Here is a 20446-nt window from a genome sequence, read left to right as displayed (position 1 = left end):
GAAAAAGGCTGAGAAGCCTGACTATCTACCAGATCCTGTCGAGGGCACAAGATCGTAGTTGATGTAACAAGCTAAACGTCGAAGTCCACGCGGTACTACTAGCGAGGCTGAAGTCTCTCTGCAAAAACATAAATTAAGCAACATGAGTAAAAATGTACCCAGCAAGACTTACATCAGAACTAACTACATATGCATCATTATCAACAAAGGGGGTTGTGGAGTTTAACTGCAGCAAGCCAGCTTTGACTCGGTGGCTAACCTGAACTACGAATACAAGTAACTCTTTTGAGGTGGCGCACACGAGTCCACATATTCACCATATCAATACACCACTATGGATCCGCTCCCGTCTCCCTACGAGAACGCCATCCATAGCACTCATGCTTATCTTGCGTATTTTAGAGTATCCACTTTCACTTGTCTATGAACTGTACAGGTAACCCAGAAGTCCTTTTCCGCAGATAGGGCTATTCGAATAGATCATATTAACCCTGCAGGGGTGTACTTCTTCACACACGCTCTCACCACTTACCGCCGTTTACACGACATGTACTCGGCAACCTTCAAGCGGAAGCGCAGTGAGGGTGTCGGCCACGACCTGACTAACCACTCAAGTCTCTCGTCCAGGTTTATCGCCTATTCGGGTTCCATCCGCAAGGAGATCCGGCCGGGGTGTCGCTCACGGCCCCAAACGATGTGTGCAGGGTTCCCAATCTCACCTCGACGGGTGGATCTACGCTTGGTACACCGTGCCACGGTGCCTAGTCTGTCCCAAGCCCACCTATACCGGGTGCCACTTGGTAGATTACTAACACTACCTACAAACACCAGAAACTAGTTGCAACTCCTGGACAGAGATCATGTTGATTAATAAGTCGAGAGGGGTCGAGTTACCGGAACCCAATGTGTGGTAGTATCTGTTCATGGATCACAAACACAGAGCTCAGTTCCCGAGGACGGCTGCAATGAGACAACCCACCATGTACTCCTACATGGCCTCTCACCGCTACCTTTACCAAATCGTGTTCACACACTTAGCTCACACACAATAGGACATGTTCACACACCTCTGATTCATCCCCGATGAAACAGACCTGACTCAACTCTAAGAAGTAGCAGGCATGACAAACAAGCATGAATGAGTAGGCACAGCAGGGCTCAAACAACTCCTACTCATGCTAGTGGGTTTCATCTATTTACTGTGGCAATGACAGGTCATGTAGAGGATAAAGGGGTTCAACTACCGCAGCAAATAACAAATGAATCGGTGTTGTCCTAATGCATTAAAAGAGAGCAGGAGCGAGAGAGTGGGATTGTATCGGAATGAACAAGGGGGTTTTGCTTGCCTGGCACTTCTGAATATAGTATAGTTCTTCATCGGTGTCATCGAACTCATCGTCGGAACAACGTCTCCTGAGGGGGGGGGGACAAACACCGGCAACAGAGAAAGAACACAATCAATGCAATGCAACAATATGATGCATGCTCATGACATGGCAATATGATGTGGTTTGAGCTAATGCAGCTAGCAACAAAGTTAATTGAAGTTGGTTTGAACCCTAAGTTCAAATCAAACTCCATATGGGAAATTCAAATGCGATTTAATTGAATTGTCCTAAACAGTAGTCATAAGTTGTACTAACATGCATGAAAATGGTACAGATGGATAGATTGGATTTTTCTGATCATTTTTCATATATAAATTATTTCATTTGGAGTTGTAGATAATTTTCCATGATTTGTTGAAGTTTGAAACATTTTCTGGAATTTCCTGAATAAGAATAAATCCAAAAAATGCTTTATTGCGTCAGGGTGACGTCATTGTGATGTCAGCAGGCAACAGGGTTGACCCAGGTCAACCCTGACCAGTGGGGTCCACTGATCAGTGTCTCTGGCTGGTATGTGTCGCTGACATGTGGGCCCAGTCAACGGCCACGTCAGCTTGGTCAAAGCTGACGCATCGGCCCATGGTGGTTAGGTTAAAACTAAACAGGGGGTTGCCCCGTGATTAATTAGCATGGTGGGGCCGGGCTGTCAGTGACACAGGGCGAGGTTAACGCGGTAATTAGCCTCAGGCTAATGACGCCACGTCACCTTACCGGAGTTGGACGCCGGCGAGCACATCCGACGACGGTTGTTCATTGGAATTGAGCTACGGGTAACCATTTGCCTCGCCGTTTGTTTGTACGGGTTCGTTGAGTTCGCGCGCATCTAGAGGAGCAGGTGAGAGGAGCTGGGGTGATCTGTGGCGTCGGCGGTGGCGAGCGAGGCGGTGGCCGGAGTTCGGGTGCTCGCGGCTTTGGTGCTACGGCCTGCGTTCGAGCAAGAAGCAGGCTTAAAAGGCTCTACGCGGCGCTGTGAGTGCAATGGGCACACGCACGGGACCAAATGGTCACCGGAATGTGGCCGGCGACGAGCTTGTGCGGCGGCGCGGTTCGGTCTTCAAGGGGGCGACGGCTACACCAAGAAATCGAGGCGGGGAAGAGGGGGATTCGGTTCGTAAGCTCACCACGGAGACGTTGGGATGGTCGGCGTGCTCGGAGGAGGCTTGGAGGTGACGGAATGGTGGTGAAGATCTCGGTGGCCCGAGGAAGGGGACGGTGGAGCTGGTAGCATCCAGGGCTTCCGGCGCCTTCCATCTTGGTGAGGAGGAAGAGGGGGATGAGGCGGGGCATCTTGGCGCGTCGGCGAGGCAAGGGAAGCACAGTGGCTATGACAAATGGCGTCGGTGACGACGAGCTCCGTCGGGCGCATGCGGGGAGAGAGCAGAGGAGAGGGAGAGCGTTCGAGAAAGTGAGAGGGGGCCAGGGGGGCTGCGTGGCGTCTCCAGTGGTCGAGGAAGCGAGCAGGGATGCAGGAGGAGGTGGAAGCAGGTGGTGGCTTCGGCTCCTGTGCGTGCGACACGCCGCCGTCCTCCTGGCAAAGGAAGGAGATGACTAGCACCTGGGCTATGGTGGACTGGCCCAGTTGCTGCAGTAGGTAAGGCCCAGGTAGTTCCAGGTGAGCCTCTGTTCTTTCCTATTTTTATTTCTCTTTTCTATTTCTTCTGCAACTTGATGGCTTTATTAAAAATACTAAAACGTTTCCAAAAATCCTGCAAATAATTGTGGGCTCTATTGGGATTATTCCTAATAGCCCACACTTAAGTTCAGAATTATTTGAGCATTTAAAATATTTACTAGCATTTAAATGCCCAAATGCAAAGTACATATGATTTAATTCAGTGACCAAATATGTCATGGAAAAATGTGCAACACCTCTGGTTATGGTTCTAGCATTTTCCAGAAATGATGAACATTTTTGAAAGCCATTTGGATTCACTAAAAATATTTTTAGGTTGAACCTATTTGAATTCCATTTGGTGCTAGGGTTTGAACATCCCCATTTCAACTTTCTGTAAAAGTAAACATGATGCAACACTAAAGACTAGCACTAGTGCATTACCAGAAGGTAGGGATGTGACATATGTGCAAAAAATTCTGACGTGGCCACATGCCAAGACGCCAGCCTCTTCCTTGGCTATAGAGAAAACCGGGGCATGTTATCAACAAGAGACAGTAAAAAAGGTTTATGCAGGGTCTTAATCTAAAAAGAATCCTTGGAACGGGTCCCTACTGCACGTCTGCGCCTGTGTCTCCGTCGTGCCGTATCCTGGACGGGCGTAGCACGATGCTCGTCTGCGAAAGAGAGGAACTTAGTAAAAAAATAAGCATGCGAGAAATCTATATCGAAATAAACAAAATATAGTTGGAGCAAGAGTTGGGCCATATTGTCTCCGGACGTGAGCACACGGAGCCCCTTGCACTAGGGTATGCGGTAATTTAAGAGTGTTGACGCCGGACTCGTCGAGGCGTGTCCGGGATAGTAGGGCTGGATTTGTGGGCGACTGCCTAGGCGACCACACCCCTGCCTGTACTTTGGGGGTCAATTTATGTTCCCTTGTAATGAGATGATGCCCTCTGGACCGGGCATTTTAAGAGTAAGGGATGCATAGTGCGTTATTGCGTTAAAGCGGGCGAAGGCTTCACGTCCCAGTAGCGCTTGATAGCGACTTACGAATGGGGCGATGTGGAATGTTAGCTTTTCCCTTCGGAAGTTGTCGGGTGATCTAAACGTGACTTCTAACGTAAGGGAACCCATACATGGGGTATCCGAACCTGGCGTTACTCCTTGAAAGGAAGTGTTGCCTAGGTGGATTGCGATTGGGTGTACCCCAAGTTTGCGGACTGTGTCCTGATACAACAGGTTCAAGTCGTTGCCGCCGTCCATAAGGACGTTTCTAAATTTGAGTCCGTTAATGATTGGATTTAAGGCCAAGGCAGTCCAGCCTGCGTTCTGGTCTTCTCTAGAGTAATCCAGATGATCAAAGGTGGTTGGTTGTAACAACCAGTGGGGTTGCTCCTCCGTGGCTGTCTGTACGGCGCGTGTCGGTGTAGGTGCCATTCTATTTTTCTTTGTCGCATGAAGTAGATTTACTGTCTTGACTTCTTGTGGGAACTTCTTTTGATCTCCGGTGATCTGCTCGTGGGGTGCATTGTCATCTTCGCTTGGTGTGTTGAGCCCCTTGTGTTCGGCGTTGATCTTGCCGGACTGCTTAAAGACCTAACAATCTCGGTGGGTATGGTTTGCAGGTCTCCCCGGAGTGTTGTGGATTTGACATATTTTGTCCAAAATTTTGTTGAGGTTGGATAGCTCGTCCCTATCTTCTTTGGGGGGCATCATTTTCTGATTTTGCCGAGGACTTTTGAATCCGGCATTTACTGCCGTGCTCATTGGGCTTTTGTCCTTTATCCGGCGCGGTTCGTTGTTACGGCGCGGCTTCCCGTTCCCATCTTTGAGTCGGACGTATTCGGGTCGCTGGTGCTGCTTCTTGCCAACCAGCTATCCTCTCCTGCACAGAAGCGGGTCATGAGCCTTGTTAACGTGGCCATTGTTCGCGGCTTTTCTTGGCCGAGGTGTCTGGCGAGCCATTCGTCTCGGATGCTATGTTTGAAAGCTGCTAGGGCCTCTGCATACGGACAGTCGACTATCTGATTCTTTTTGATAAGGAATCTGTTCCAGAGCTTCCTCACTGACTCTCCGGGCTGCTGAGTTGTATGGCTCAGATCGTCTACATCCGGGGGCCGGACATAGGTCCCTTGAAAATTTGCCCGGAAAGCATCCTCAAGCACTGCCCAACTTCCCATGGTGTTCTCGGGAAGGCTTTTAAGCCAATGCCGGGCTGTCCCTTTGAGCTTAAGGGGTAAGTATTTTATAGCATGGAGGTCGTCTCCTCTGGCGATGTGTATGTGGAGGATGTTGTCCTCGATCTAGACTCCAGGGTCTGTTGTTCCGTTGTATGGTTCTATGTCCACTGGCTTGAATCCGGCTGGGAATTCATGATCCAGCACCTCATCAGTAAAGCATAGGGGGTGTGCGGAGCCCCTGTATTTAGGCGTGCCACGATTTTCGGGTATTTTTTGCGTTGCATCACTCATTGGAGCTTGCTTTCTTGGCCTATAAATGGATCCGGTAGGGCTAATTTTCTGATGCGGATTCTTGGATGGATCGCGCGCTATATTGAGTGCGGCATCCTTTGACACGTGAGATTGATCGTAGGGTCGTCTATCCGACCTTGTGGTGTCCTTAGTTTTTGACTGTGGGGGCTTTATGGCCTCTTCATCAAATTCCGGTAGTAGTTTCCGCTTCGGATAGCTCTTTGTGTGGCGACTACTGCCGTACTTGTGTGCGGTCTTGAGTACCTTGCCCCATCTGATCCTAAGTGCATCCTCCGCTGTCTTGAGCCTCTGCTTCTGCTTTTTCAGGCTACGTGCAGTGGCGACGAGCCTTTGGTGGAGGTTCTGATGTTCCAGCAATCTGTCTGGTGTGAGGTCGTCCAGGCTATTATCCTTCCCGGGGATTGGTTGTTCGGATTGTCCGCCCTGATTGGACGGATGCTCGACGGCATGTTCATCGTCTGTTGAGTCACCCTGCTCTATGGCTGGGTTTTTGTCGAGGTGGGGCTTGGCCTTGCGCTTACGCCGCCACTTTGATTGTTTCTCAGGGGAGTGATCTCTGGCCGCATCCTTTTGGTCCTTGTAGTCGTTTTTGTTGCGTGTGTCCACCATGTATACATCGTATGATGACGTGTTTTTCCGGAGCCCTATAGGTGCTGGTTCTTGATCGTCTCCTTTATCGGCGTTCATACCATTGATCTCTTCGGAGTCAAAGTCTAGCATGTCGGTTAAATCGTCGATAGTGGCTACGAAGTGGGTGGTGGGTGGGCTACAAATTTCTTCGTCGTCCGCATCCCAACCGTGTTGGCCGTAGTCCGGCCAAGGCTCTCCTGACAAAGAGAGAGACTTTAACGAATCCAGGATATTGCCGAAAGGTGAGTGCTGAAAGACATCCACGGCAGTGAACTCCATGACCGGAGCCCAATCGGGCTTTACCGGGAGAGGTGCGGGATTTACGGAGTCCGGATCGGAGTCCGGCACCTTGGAGTCGCGGGCCTTGCGAGGGACTAAGCTGGTACCCGGCTCTATCGCCGTAGGGATTGCAGTTTCCGGGGTGGCGTCTAACCGTCCATCCCCGACTGGCATAGTGGGCTCCGAGCTAATGGTCGGAGCGGACACCTGAGCGACGCTCTGGGCGTTGTCCGATGACAGAGCTAAATCGTGGCCATCATGACAGTGCGGCGCGCCCGGTTGTGGCTCGAATCCGTCGAAGATCAAGTCCCTGCGGATGCCGTCCGTGTAGTTCAACCTTCCAAACCTGACCTGATGGCTAGGGGCGTAGCTCTCGATCTGCTCCAGATGGCCGAACAAGTCGGCCCGCAGTGCGAAGCCGCCGAATACGAAGATCTGTCCGGGGAGTAATGTCTCATCCCGAACCGCGTCGCAGTTGACGAGCGAAGAAGCCATCGGGCCTAAAAGGTGACGACACAGAGGAACTCTCAATGAAAGCACCAATGTCGGTGTCAAAACCGGCGGATCTCGGGTAGGGGGTCCCGAACTGTGCGTTTAGGCGGATGGCAATAGGAGACAAGGGACACGATGTTTTTACCCAGGTTCGGGCCCTCTCGATGGAGGTAAAACCCTACTCCTGCTTGATTAATATTGATGATATGGGTAGTACAAGAGTAGATCTACCACGAGATCGGAGTGGCTAAACCCTAGAATCTAGCCTATGGTATGATTGTTGTTCGTCCTACGGACTAAAACTCTCCGGTTTATATAGACACCGGAGAGGGCTAGGGTTACACAGAGTCGGTTACAATGGGAGGAGATCTTCATATCGTATCGCCAAGCTTGCCTTCCATGCCAAGGAAAGTCCCATCCGGACACGGGACGGAGTCTTCAATCTTGTATCTTCATAGTCCGGGAGTCCGGCCAAAGGTCTTAGTCCGGCCATCCGCACACCCCCTAATCCGGGACTCTCCGGCTAGGCAGTTTTTTGATGACCGCCTGTTCGGCCGCCGCGCCGACGATGACCTCTCGGGTCATCGAAAGCAATCTCCACATCAGCTTGGAAATTGCTGAGCAGTTAGATCCGATGGAGCTCTCTTCCCTGAACAAGCTATTGGATCGCATTGCCGCCCTGGGAGTCGCTACAGATTACGGCCAGATTGGGCTTAAACCCGATCAGAGAGAGATCGACTCTCCCCAGGTCACCCACCACGTTGAAGTGGTGGAAGAACAATGCGGCAAATCTTCGCCCGTCCTAAGGACCAGATGCGTCCGTGTCGGGGGTTGGATACGACATATGCCAAAGGATGGCTTATCATGGTGGGAGCGAGTAGAATGTCGCCGGTGCCTGGAAGCGGGATGAGGCGAAGACATGCACGCCGGCGGATCTTACCCAGCTTCAGGGCTCTCCTAGGAGATAACACCCCTACTGCTGCTCTGTGGGGTCTCCGCATGATCACTAAGGCAAAGTGACTACAATGGTGCTCCTGGAGCTGTTTCGGGAGGCAGGAGAGGGCAAGGCTAGGTTTCTCCTCCCTGTGCTATCTGGTCTATCTCTATGTAGGTCCGAACCCTTTGCATGGGTGCCCCGGGGGGTTTATATAGGCCTACCCCCCGGGGGTACAATAGTAATCCGGGTGGGTGCGGGTCCTAGCCGTCTGTCTCTCAGGACGCCGTCCTCCCCACCGGCTTCTGGGGCCCGCCGACTGGCGGGTCCCGCGGACAGGCTTGATAGTGTAGCGGCACTCCTGATGACGCATGCTCGGTCATTGGGTCGTGGCAACAGTGCCGCCATCTATCGGGCGATCACTGTCGCCATTCCCCATCCTATCTGGTTAATGGCTCGTGGGGCCCTGGGGAGGAGTCAGCCGACTCCAGGGAGGCCGACTCCCACAGGTCCGTCTTCGGGGCGCTCAGGCCGCCTTCGGCCCACCCACTGACAGGCGGCCCCGTCGCCTTCGGGTCGTACAGGCCGGCGTCGTGGGCACAGTGTGATGTGCACTGTGGCTGAGGTCAGGGCAGGCATGGCAACAGTGTCGCGCCTCGCCGAAGATCTTCCAGCAATACGGCTCACTGTAGCCATGCCGGACCTTCATAAGCAGGGGGGACGGCCACGCCGTGACCGTACCCCGCATCGTACTTCGATATGAGGGAGGAGTCATGGGCCGACTCTCCATAGTCGGCCTCTCTGGAGGTCGCCAGCTCGGAGTCGGCTTATCTCGGAGTCGCCGTCTGGGACTCGGCTTGTCTTGGAGTCGCTCCTGGGACTCGGCTTGAGGGGCGCGGCCTGCCCCGATGTCTTGAAAGGTCCTGGGACTCGGGTTAGCCTACCCGTGGCCCATTACTCCGACAGTAGTCCCCGAAGCTGGTGAAGCCCTGCGGACGCTGCATTGTGGGGCTTCAACAGTTTCAACCATCCAGGAGCTGACTCTGGAACTCGGCTGCCGTCTTCCCTTGGGCCGACTGTCGAGAGTCGGATGTTCAGCGAAGAGCCACAGCTCGAAAGTCGCAGCGGGAAACCAGGCGGCGTGCCTGATACGCTTCCCCGCAACCATCAAGGCGGTCCTATCGCGTGGCGCCACGTGGAGAGGATAGTCTGCCTGCCCACGCGCGCGATGGGACGGGCCGTCAGGCGGGGCCCGCCACTACCGTGCCTCGGCATACGAACGGATCCGTTGCGGCCGTGGATGGTTGGTTTTCCCATGTTGTTACTGCACGCAGTAACTTCGTGGGGTAAATCATGGGGCGGCGTGGGGCATCATGCGCAGTTAATCCCATGCCCGCCCCCTCGGCTTCTCAGCCCACAGGGCTATAAGCAGGCGGGGGGACCGGAGCGGCACAGCACGCGCGCCCTTCTTCCCCGCTCCCCCTCCTCATCTTGCCTTCTCTCCCTCCTGCCTCCGCCGTTGAGCAAGAGCACTCCACACCACGGCGATGAGCTCTTCCTCCGCCGCGGCCCCCGCCGTGCACTCCGGCATGTGGGACGGCTCGGAGGTAGAAGAGGAACACATCGAGTTCCTCCGCCGGACACGCCATCTCCACAGCGCGGACCTCGTGCGCGCCCGCGCCGCGCCGGAGGGGGAGATCCGGCCGGCACCGGAGGAGGGCGAGCGGGTCATCTTCTGCTCGCACCTCATGCGCGGCCTGGGGCTGCCGGCGAGCGGCTTCTTCCGCTCGTTCTTGGAGTTCCACAGCCTTCAACCGCACCACCTCACTCCGAATACGATGGTGTTGCTCTCCGCCTTCGCCACTCTGTGCAAAGGTTTCCTCGGCGTTCTCCCCACCATCGAGCTGTGGGGAGAATTCTTCTCTTCTAAGCTCGGCACGCACGTCGCCGACGTGCCGGCTCAGTGCGGCGCCTACATCGTGGTGCGGCGCTCGACGGCCGACAACCGGTTTCCTCCCATCACGCTGATCAAGTCGGTGAAGATGTGGCAGCACTCATACTTCTACGTGAAGAACCTCGCCTCCGATGGCGACTGGGTCAACCTACCGCCTAACAACGCCGCCCCCCTGACTAGGAGGCTCCCCAGCTGGTCTCACCAAGTCAAGACGCGGACTCCCGCCTGAGCCGCCGCCGTAGCGCGACTCCGAGTCCTGACGCAGTCGGAGGGTCTCGTCGGGGCTGACTTGCTGGCCGCCTTCGTGGCGCGCCGAGTTCTCCCGCTCCAAGGCCGGCCTCACCTGATCTGTCAGATGAGCGGCCTCCGAGACCAAAGTTGGATGAGCACCAAGGAGATGCCCCGCAAGGAGGTGGCGAACTTGGTGAACCATATCGCGCACTGCGAGTTCGATGAGGACTGGCAGTTCGGCAAGGAGCCGTACTCGCGCGACAACCCCCTACCAGTGGTAAGTCGCGTCCCCCTATTGTTTTGTCTTCTTTGCGGCCGACTCCGGCTTCTGACTCTTGTCGGTTTCTTCTGAGCTAGAATCCCCTTATGCAGCGTGCAGCCGGCGCCACGAGACAGCCCCGCGGATATGTTCCCGATCGTGCGGAGAGCGACATCGACGACCCCGACTTGGGGGCGGCGGCGATGGAAGCCAACGCCGAAGGCGGGGGAGAAGGAGCAGAAGGCGACTTCAGGCCCTCGGCCACCTTCGCCGACTGGCCTAATGACGACGCCGAAGGGGAGGTCGCCCCGCGCCACCAGCCGAAGGTCGGTTCCTCCGCCGGCCAAGGTGGTTTGAAGAGGCGTCCCGCCGGGCCGAGTGCACTCGGCGGCAAGTTGAAGAAGATAAAGGGGGCGGCCGCCGTGACCAGACGGGAGGAGGCGGCCGTGAAGGCCAACCGCTTCCGAAGGGAAGTGAGAAGGCCGCCGCTAGTCTCTGCGTAAGTCTTTACGCTTTTTTATTTTCCTTCGTTGAATCTTGTCCAAGTCTTCTTTTATACTCCCTCCATTCTTCTTCAGGGCCCCACTTTCCCTTGAGAGAGTCGCCGTCCCCTCCCTCATGGGGTCGGCAGAGACGTCCGCCAATACTCGGCGGGCCGACCCCGCCGCCGACCTCCGGGAGGCGACGGAGCGAAATGCGCGGGAGAAGCGTGAGGAGGAGGAGGCCGAACGTCTGGAGAAGGCGGAGGCCGACAGGGCGGTTGCCTCCGCCCAGAAGAAGCTGGAGGATGCCGAAGCCGCCCTTGCGGCGAGACAGCGTACCGAGGAGGCCGCACGTCGCCGATCGGCGATGCTCGTCCCCCCACTGTCGTCTGCACCGCCGCCTCCGGAGTTCACGGGGCAGACTGGAGAGGCCGGCACCAAGAACCCCGTCGTGGAGAAGGAGAGCGGCGAGGTTTCTATATCGGACACTCTCGTGCCGCCACCGCCGCCTCCACCGCCGTCTGGGAGACCGCACGGCAAACAGCCGGTGGGTCCCTCGGAGCCACCGGTCACGGACGAGGCCGAGGCGCGGCTGCTTCTCCAAGTCGCCTCGCCGGTGCGTCGCTGTCTTGAGAGGGCGACCTCGGGAGACCGGCGCTGCCAGCTCGGCAACCCTAGGCGCTGAGGCCACAAGCGCCGCGCCCACCGGGTGGATGCGCGGAGGCGGCTCCGGGCCACTAAATCAATTGCTTCTGGAAGTCCAGGCGAAGCTGCGGGCCGAAGGCGACGCCCTTCAATCCTGCACCAGAGCGCATCTGGCCGCACGAACGGCCGTCCGAGCAAGTTTCTTTTCCTTTTTGATTCTTGTTTTTCTCTGTGGGGGCGTGCCAGCGCACCCACTGCGTGTAGTCCCCGAGTTCCGGGCCGACTGCTGAGCAGGCGGTTCGGAACTCCCTCTGGCGAGTTCCAAATACTAACTTTGTCTTCAATGACTTATTGCAGGAGTATCACAACCTCCGCGCCACTGCCTTCAACCGCAATGTTGAGGAGTTGAGCAAGCGGGCTGCCGACCTGTCGGAAAGCCGGAGTAAGTTCTTCTTCTTCGCGGGGGCGCACTGGCGCACCCGCGGGCTGTAGTCCCCGAGATTCGGGCCGACTGCTGAGCAGTCGGGCCGGATCTTCCTTGCAATCTTCTTTGCCGTTGACTTATTTGTCTCTTCTTTCGTTCTTCAGGAGCCAACGCCTCTCTTCAGGAGCAGCTGGGCGAAGCCAATACCGCCCGGCGTGCCAAGGAGGAGGAGTGTGGCAAGCTTGCCATGGAGCGTGACCTGCTGGCGGCGTAGCTGGCCGAGCAGAAGGAGTTGCTCAAGAAGGCGCAGGACGAGGCCGAGAAGAAGGAGGCCGCTCTCCTCGCCGAGTTCGAGAGCGAGCGCTCCTCCTGGACTGACAGGGAGGCGATGCTGACCTCCGGCTTCCACGAGATCGAGGATATCATTGACGGTAAGTTTCTTTCATTTCTTCGGGCTTCCGACTATGTGTCAGGCCGACTTCTGATTTTTCGACTTGCTTCTTTTGGTCTTGGCAGACTTCTTCCCTGGTCACTCGTAGGCACTCCCTCTGGCCATCGAGGCTGATCGTGAGGCGCGAAGGGCAAACGGTGAGGAGATCGCCGCTAATGCCCCCCGAACCATCGATGAGCAGCTTCTGAGCATTGAAGCCCGTCTTCGTCCGGCTCACCGGCTGATGTGCCGGCTTCAGCGTGCCGACGCCCAGGCGGTTGCCACCCTGTGGCCAGGCACGCCGGCTCTGCGCACCGCCAGCCGAACTGCCGACTGGCTGGAGGTCGCTGCCGGCCGTCTTGAGGCCTGGAAGGGCTCCTCGGCCCGGGCCGGAGCGCGCCGGGCCTTGGATTTCGGCAAGGCGTGGTATCCAGGGCTGGACCTGGACTGTCTGGCCGCGTTCCGGTCAGAAGCCTAGGCCGAGCTGGAGGCCGTGGAGGGCGCCCTTATCGAGCGTGCGGCGGCCATCGCCGAGTACATGGACACCAGTGTCTTCGTCCCCGAGCGGGCTGAAGGTGGCGAGGAAGTGCCGCCAGAGTGGTTCGGGATGAACCCGGAGTATGGCGAGGACTCGGCGGAGGTGATCGACTCTAGCATCGAGGAGGAGGACGAGGCGGAGGTGCCAGAAGACGGAGAAGGCGGCCAGCCTCAGCTCGACCGCGCCTGCAGCAATGAGCCGCGTCAAGAGAAGGCGACTGCCGCCGAAGGCGATCAAACCGAGACCGCCCAGCTAACTGCCCCGGCGCCTAACACCGCCGTCTCCTTCGATCCTCCGATCCCAGATGCCGCCTCCTAGGCTGCCTTTTTCGCCTCTGCTTGTCTGTCTTAGTAATCTTTTGAAAACTTTGTTAGATTCGAACAATTCCACCCGCGGGGTGTATCTTGAACTTCTATCGAAGATTCGGCCAAGGGCCTGTGTAAATATTTATCCGATTTACGTCTTTCCTTGCTTACTGCTCTTTAGGCTTTTCCCTTTGCCGCCTTCCTTTAGTCGCTGCCTTGCCAGTCGGACAGCCGCTCTGCGGTCTGTCGCTGGGTCAAGTGCTTGGCTACTTCGGGAAGGCAAGTACTTGGACGTTTAGAGTTCCTTTAGCAAGCCGGATAGAAAGCGACAGGCCGACTACCCAAGAGTCGGTCGTCCTTGATAGAGGCTAATAAAGACGGCGAGCCGGCTACTCATGAATCGGCTTTCTGCTTCAGAAATGCTGGAGGCCGTCTTACGCTATGTTCGTGCTTTAGGTCCTTAGCCATTTTTCATGTGGGCGCCTGTTCTTCCTCACAGTCGCTCTGCGAGCTGCGGCTTTGCCAGGAGGCGGATTGGGCACCGTGCACTACTTGTCTGACTGCGGGAAGCTCCTCATAGCGCAAGGCGGCGAGTCCCCGGGCCGACTAGTCTGGCCCGGTGCCAAGCGGCTTGTAATGAAAGTAATGTACTCAGAGGCATAATTCTTATCATACAGATAACAAAAAGGGCAGTCCCCGAGCTTGTCTCGGGGGGCCCAAAGTCTTAGTACTTCAATACAAAGGGCAAGTGTGATACATACTGCATCAACTGTAAAATCTTCGAAGAAGATTTGCATTCCACGGGCGCTCTGTCTCTTTGCCGGAGTCGTCCCTCTTGCGCGCTCGGGGCTTCTGAGCATCGATCAGATAGTAGGCGTCGTTCCCTAGCACCTTGCTGATGATAAAGGGGCCTTCCCAAGGTGCCGAGAGCTTGTGCTGGCCGGCTGTTCGCTGGATCAGCCGGAGCACAAGGTCGCCTTCTTGGAAAGATCTTGGCCTGACCTTCCTGTTGTAGTATCGACGCAGACTCAGCTAGTAGATGCTGGACCGGCTGAGTGCCAACAACCGGCCCTCTTCCAGCAGATCGACGCCGTCTTGACATGCTTCTTCTGCTTCTTCCTTGGTGTACATGGTGACTCGCGGGGAGTCAAACTCTATGTCCGTTGGGATGACGGCTTCGGCACCATAGACGAGGAAGAAGGGTGTGAATCCGGTTGACTTGTCTGGAGTCGTGCGCAGACTCCAGAGGACGATTGGCAGCTCCTCAAGCCAACAGCCGGCAGATCGCTCCAGCGGTACGACAAGTCGAGACTTGAAGCCAGATAAGATGAGGCCGTTCGCTCGCTCCACCTGGCCATTTGACTGCGGATGGGCAACGGACGCTAAGTCCAGTCGGATGCCCTGTGTCGCGCAGAAACGGGCCAAGGCGCCTTTGGCAAAATTCGTGCCATTGTCGGTGATGATGCTGTGTGGGATACCGTACCGAGTTGTGATGTCAGCGATGAAGGTCACTGCAGTCGGACCATTCAACTTCTTGATGGGTTTCACCTCCACCCACTTGGTGAACTTGTCCACTGCGACAAGTAGGTGAGTCAATCCACCTCATGCCGTCTTGAATGGTCCCACCATGTCCAGGCCCCAGACTGCAAAGGGCCAGGCGATGGGGATAGTCTTGAGTGAGGAAGCTGGCTGAAGTGGCTTGGAACGGAAAATCTGGCACCCCTTGCACTTTTGGACTAACTCTTTGGCCTCTTCCAGGGCGGTTGGCCAGAAGAAACCATGCCGGAAGGCTTTGGCGACGAGTGCCCTGGAGGCCGCGTGGTGACCGCACTCGCCTTCACGGATGTCTCTGAGGATTGCTTGGCCTTGTTCTGCCTCGACGTAGCGTTGGAAGACCCCGGTAACGCTGCGCCTGACTAGTTCTCTGTTGACTATGGTGTAGGCTGCTGCTCGGCGTTGCACTTGCCGAGCCAAGATTTCATCAGTTGGCAGCTCTCTGTTTAGTAAGAACCTGAGGATGGCCTGGGCCCATGAAGGTGCTGCTATTTCTTCAACTGCCACTAGTGCGACTTGGACAAGGGCGGCCGGGCTAGGAGGCGGCGGGTTGGAGTCCGCAGCTGCTTGCTGATTTGACAAAGTCCCGGGGCCGACTGGAGCAGTCCCCGGGCCGAGCTCTGGAGTCTACGATCTTGCCACTGCAGTCCCCGGGCCGGGTTCTGAAGTCCCCGGGCCGGCTTCGACTGTATGTTTCTTGGAGTCAGATCCGTCTTCCTCAGGCGGAGCCGGCACAAAGATTGAATCTGATTCTGGTGACGGCTTGATAGAAGGCTTGAGGAGGCGCCAGAGGGCGACACCAGATGGTATTACCTGGCGGGTGGAGCCGATTCGTGCCAAGGCGTCTGCTTGGTCGTTGTCGTTCCTTGGCACATGGAGGAACTCGCGCCCCTCGAAGTATCCGCTGAGTTGCTGGACGAGGAAATGGTAGCTCGCCATATTTGCGTCCTTGGCGTCCCAATCGCCGGATGATTGCTGGACCACCAAGTCAGAGTCGCCATAACATAGGATCCGGCGAATGCCGAGTTCTTTGGCAAGCCGGAGCCCGTGGATGAGCGCCTCGTACTCGGCCACGTTGTTGGAGGCGGCGAAGTGGATCTGCAGCGCATATCTGAGCTTGTCTCCCTTGGGGGAAGTGAGGACGACGCCGGCTCCCAAGCCGGTGCGCATCTTGGAGCCGTCGAAGTGCATCTGCCAATGGGTGGAGTCGGGCGCTGGCGGCAGATACTGGGTCTCGGCCCAGTCGACGAGGAAGTCGTCCAGTGCTTGCGACTTGATGGCGGTGCGGGGCTCGTAGTAGATGGTGTAGGGGGCCAGGTCGATGGCCCATTTGGCCGCTCGGCCAGAAGCATCTCGGCTTCCGATGATCTCGGCCAGTGGAGCTGTGCAGACCACAGTGATTGGATGCTCCTGGAAGTAAGGCTTCAATTTCTTGGCGGCAAAATGCACGCCGTAGCACATCTTCTGGTAATGGGGGTAGTTCGGCTTGGAGGCCGACAGTACCTCGCTCAAGTAATATACCGGTCTCTGGACAGGTAGGGCCTTGCCTTCCTCCTTACGCTCGACTACAATGACTGTGCTGACTACTCGGCTGGTGGCGGCAATGTATAGGAGCATGGGCTCTTTGGGAGTCGGAGCCGCCAGCACAGGGGGAGTAGTCAACATCTTCTTTAGTTTGAGAAAAGCCTCGTCCGCCTTGGGAGTCCACTCAAAGAAGGTCGTCTTCTTCATGAGCTGATACAAGGGGAGAGCCTTCTCGCCCAGCCGACTGATGAATCGGCTGATGGATGCCAAACAGCCGGTGAACTTCTGCACATCTAACAGTCATCTGGGTGCTTCCATCCTCTCGATGGCCTTGATCTTCACAGGATTGCACTCTGTTCCTCGTTCGGAGACCAGGAAACCGAGGAGCTGGCCGGCTGGTACTCCAAAAACGCACTTCTCTGGGTTGAGCTTGAACTGGAATCGGCGCAGATTCTCAAAGGTTTCCTTGAGGTCCTCCAGCAAGGTTCCACGCTTCTCCGTCTTCACCACTACATCATCCACATAGACGTGGGCATTTCTGCCGAGTTGCTTGAGGAGGCACTTCTGCATGCAACACTGAAAGGTGGCGCCGACGTTTCATAAGCCGAACGTCATGGTCAGGTAGCAGAAGGCTCCAAACGGCATGATGAAGGCGGTCTTCAGTCTGTCAGCCGGGTTCAGCTTGATCTGGTTATATCCTGAATATGCGTCTAGGAAACTCAACAGCTCGCATCCGGCTGTGGAGTCTATCACCTGATCGTTTCTTGGCAGAGCAAATGGGTCCTTGGGGCAAGCTTTGTTGAGGCTCGTGTAATCAATGCACATCCGCCATTGCTTGTTCTTCTTCAGCACCAATACTGGGTTTGCCAGCCACTCTGGAAAAAACACTTACATGATGAAGTCGGGTGCCAGGAGCCGGGCTATTTCTTCTCCAACAACTCTTCTTTTTTCTTTTGACAGGCGGCGCAAGGGCTGCCTGATGGGCTTCATATCAGATCGGACGTGTAATTTTTGCTCGGCGAATTCCATCGGGACACCAGGCATGTCCTTGGGGGACCATGCGAAGATGTCGCGATTCTCATGGAGGAAATCGATGAGCTCGCCTTCCTATTTGCTGTCAAGGCATGTGCCCATGACAGCGTACCTCTCCGGGTGCTCCGGGTCCAACGGTATCTTCTTTGTTTCTTTGGCTGGCTTGAATGATCCTTCTGCTTCCGACTCCTTGGGGTCGGGCGATAACTCGGGCTGCTTGCCGGCCATCGCCACGACCCGATCAAGAAGCCGTTTCTCAGCCGCGATCACCAAGGACTCGGCTAGCCGACTGCTTTCGGCCGCGCAAGCAGACGACTTCCTGTAGACGCCGGACACGGTTAAGATTCCCTTGGAACTCGGCATCTTCATCTTGAGGTAGGCGTAGTGGGGGACCGCCATGAACTTGGCCAAGGCAGATCGGCCAAGCAATGCATGATATGGGCTTTCAAGGTCCACCACCTCAAACCAAATTGGCTCTCGGCAGAAATGATCCTTGTCTCCGAAGAGGACATCTATCAGGATCTTGCCGATTGGCGAGCAGGAAAGGCCAGAGACGATTCCGTGGAACACATTCCGGCTGCTCTGAAGCTGTCTTCGCTTGATTCCTAATTTCTCCATTGTATCCTTGTACAGGATGTTGATACTGCTGCCTCCGTCTATCAGTACTCGCGAGAACCGAGCGGCCCGCCTATCTGTGGTGAGTGTGGTGCCTAAGACCAAGGCGCAGGAGCCTGGACTCGGCATCACCTCTAGGTGATCAGCTCTGCTCCAACTGATAGGCTTTTCGGACCAATGCATGAACTCTGGAGTACTTGATGCGACCGCATTTACTTCTTGCTGCTGTTGGCGCCTGCTGCGTCGGTCATCCGCTACACTGGTGAACACCACATAGGCTCCGTGCTCATCCGGGAACTCGTCTTGTATCGCGCCGACTGGCCTGATGGCCGGCTGCTGGGGCGGCAGTGGAGGAGGCGGCCCAGCAGGAGGGGGAGGGGGCAGGCCGTCCCCCTTGGCGATTCTGGTCAGCTAGTGGAATTTCCTAGTGGTGTGGTTTGACGGCTTCGCGCCGCTGTGGAACTTGCAGGGACCATCTAGAGTCTGCTCGTAGGAGAAAGCCGGCAGCCAGTTGGACTTGCCGCCCTTCTGTCGCTTCGCCGGAGGCGGTCCCTCCAACTGCTGGTCCTCTGCTGTTGCCACTTGCTGACTGCTGGAAGTCGGCTGTGGGGCTTTGCGCTTCTGGTCATTCTGCTGTTGCCGCCGACTGGTGTCTCCAGCCGGAGTTCTTGGAGCCTAAGGGGCGACTTTGCCAGTTGTGCTGACCCGAATCTCCGCCTTCATGGAGGAGTCGGCCGTGGCGTACTTGTCCGCTGTGATCAGCAGCTCATCGAGGGTCTCCGGCTCGTCGCAGAGGAGCTTGTGCTTGAGGAGGGTGCCTTCTCTGCACCCGGTAGTAAAGTACTCGATGGCCTGCACCTCGTGCACACCCTCGTAGGAGTTCCGGAGTTCGCCCCAGGGCGTGAGGTAGTCGCGAGTAGACTCGTCAGGGCCTTGCACGCACAAGGAGAGTTGGCGTGGCTTGGGAGGTCGCTTGTACGTGCTCGTGAAGTTGCGGACAAAAGCCTCGGTGAAGTCGACCCAACTGTTAATGCTGCAAGGCTTTAGACTGTTCAACCACGTCCGGGCCGAGCCCTGGAGCATGAGCGGGACGCATCTTATGGCAACATGCTTGTTGCCGTTCGCTATGTTGACGGCTGTGGAGTAGTCGATCAGCCAATCTTCCGGCTTCATGGTGCCGGTATATTTGGGCGTGTCTTGGGGGAGCGTGAACCCTTTGGGGAAGGGCTCATCTCGGATGCGGGGTCCAAAGCAGGGGGGACCCAACTAGTCTTCTTCTTCCAGCGCCAGGGATGGGTGGAGTCGGTCGATCCGGTGGCGGGCGTCGTTCTCTCCGACTCCCTTTCGGTGGCCAAGGCGGTCGCTGAGAGTCGGATGTTCCACGGGCGGCAGGGAGACTCGCCTTTCTCTGCAAGGAGGGGGAGGCAGGTAGTCGTCCCACCGTTCCACCGCTTTGGGGCGGCCGTCTTGGTCGCGCTCGATGGTGATGTGAGTCCGACTGTGGCTGACAGCCGGCTCCTTGTCCTTCTTCCCACGGGCCCCGCCAGTCAGCGTCCGAGACGTCGCACCTTGGTCTCGGCGAGGCGGTGGGTCATCGTTTTGGCGCTGCGGTGCCTCGGTTCGGCAGTCGGCATCATTCTGCACGGCAGCCGCGTCGAGGAGCTACTGAACTCGCTCCGTCATTATGCGGCGCCCTTCGCCTTCGAAGTTGTCGAGCTCGTCTGCCGCCACCTGGGCGGCACGGATATTCTCTGCGGGCGTGGCATACACAGGGCGATCAGCCCCGAAGAGGTTGGCGATTTCCGCGCCGCGCTGTCGGACCGCGCCTAGGCGGCTAGGCCCGGTTGTTAGGCTTCTGACAAGCGCCTCATGCTTGCGAGCTTCTTCGCACCCTCGACGAGATGAAGGCGGAGCGCCTCCAGCGTCTCGGCGTCGGCGTCTTCCGGAATCGGCGCTGCAAGGTTTCGCAGGGCCGCGTCAAGCGGGTCGTGCGCTCCTTCGCCGGAGCGCTCGCCGTGGTCGAGGACGAGGACCTCAGTGACTGTGCTTCCGCCGCTCCCCGCGTAAGAGAGCGGCTCGTCGTAGACCACCACGTTGGTGGGGAACGCGTCAAGCGACACGGTGTCGGAGTCGACCAGCATCGGGATGGTGGATCCTATGGACTCCAGGTCCGCGGCAGGCTCACCGGCGACGTGGAGTTGGTCGAGGAGGCCCGCGAGGAGGCTCTCGGGGCCACTCGTGCCTGCGTCGGACGCAGGCTCATCGGAGAGGCGAACCTCGCTGATAAGATCGGCGAGGCAGCTGGGCGATCTCAGCGCCGTGCAGCGCGTCGGCATAGACGCCATCCGGCGTGCCGGGCTGGCTGTGCTCGCCGGGGAGGAATAGGGTTCCCGTCCAGAGCAGATCTCCGGACGACGGTGCACCTTGCCCCATGGTGGGCGCCAAATGTCGGGGGTTGGATACGACATATGCCAAAGAATGGCTTATCATGGTGAGAGCGAGTAGAACGTCGTCGGTGCCTGGAAGCGGGATGAGGCGAAGAGATGCACGCCGGCGGATCTTACCCAGCTTTAGGGCTCTCCTAGGAGATAACACCCCTACTGCTGCTCTGCGGGGTCTC

The sequence above is a fragment of the Triticum aestivum genome, chromosome 1B (assembly GCF_018294505.1).
Source record: "Triticum aestivum cultivar Chinese Spring chromosome 1B, IWGSC CS RefSeq v2.1, whole genome shotgun sequence".
Taxonomy (NCBI): domain Eukaryota; kingdom Viridiplantae; phylum Streptophyta; class Magnoliopsida; order Poales; family Poaceae; genus Triticum; species Triticum aestivum.
The sequence above is the reverse complement of the archived record's forward strand: the minus strand, read 5'-3'. Positions refer to the sequence as shown.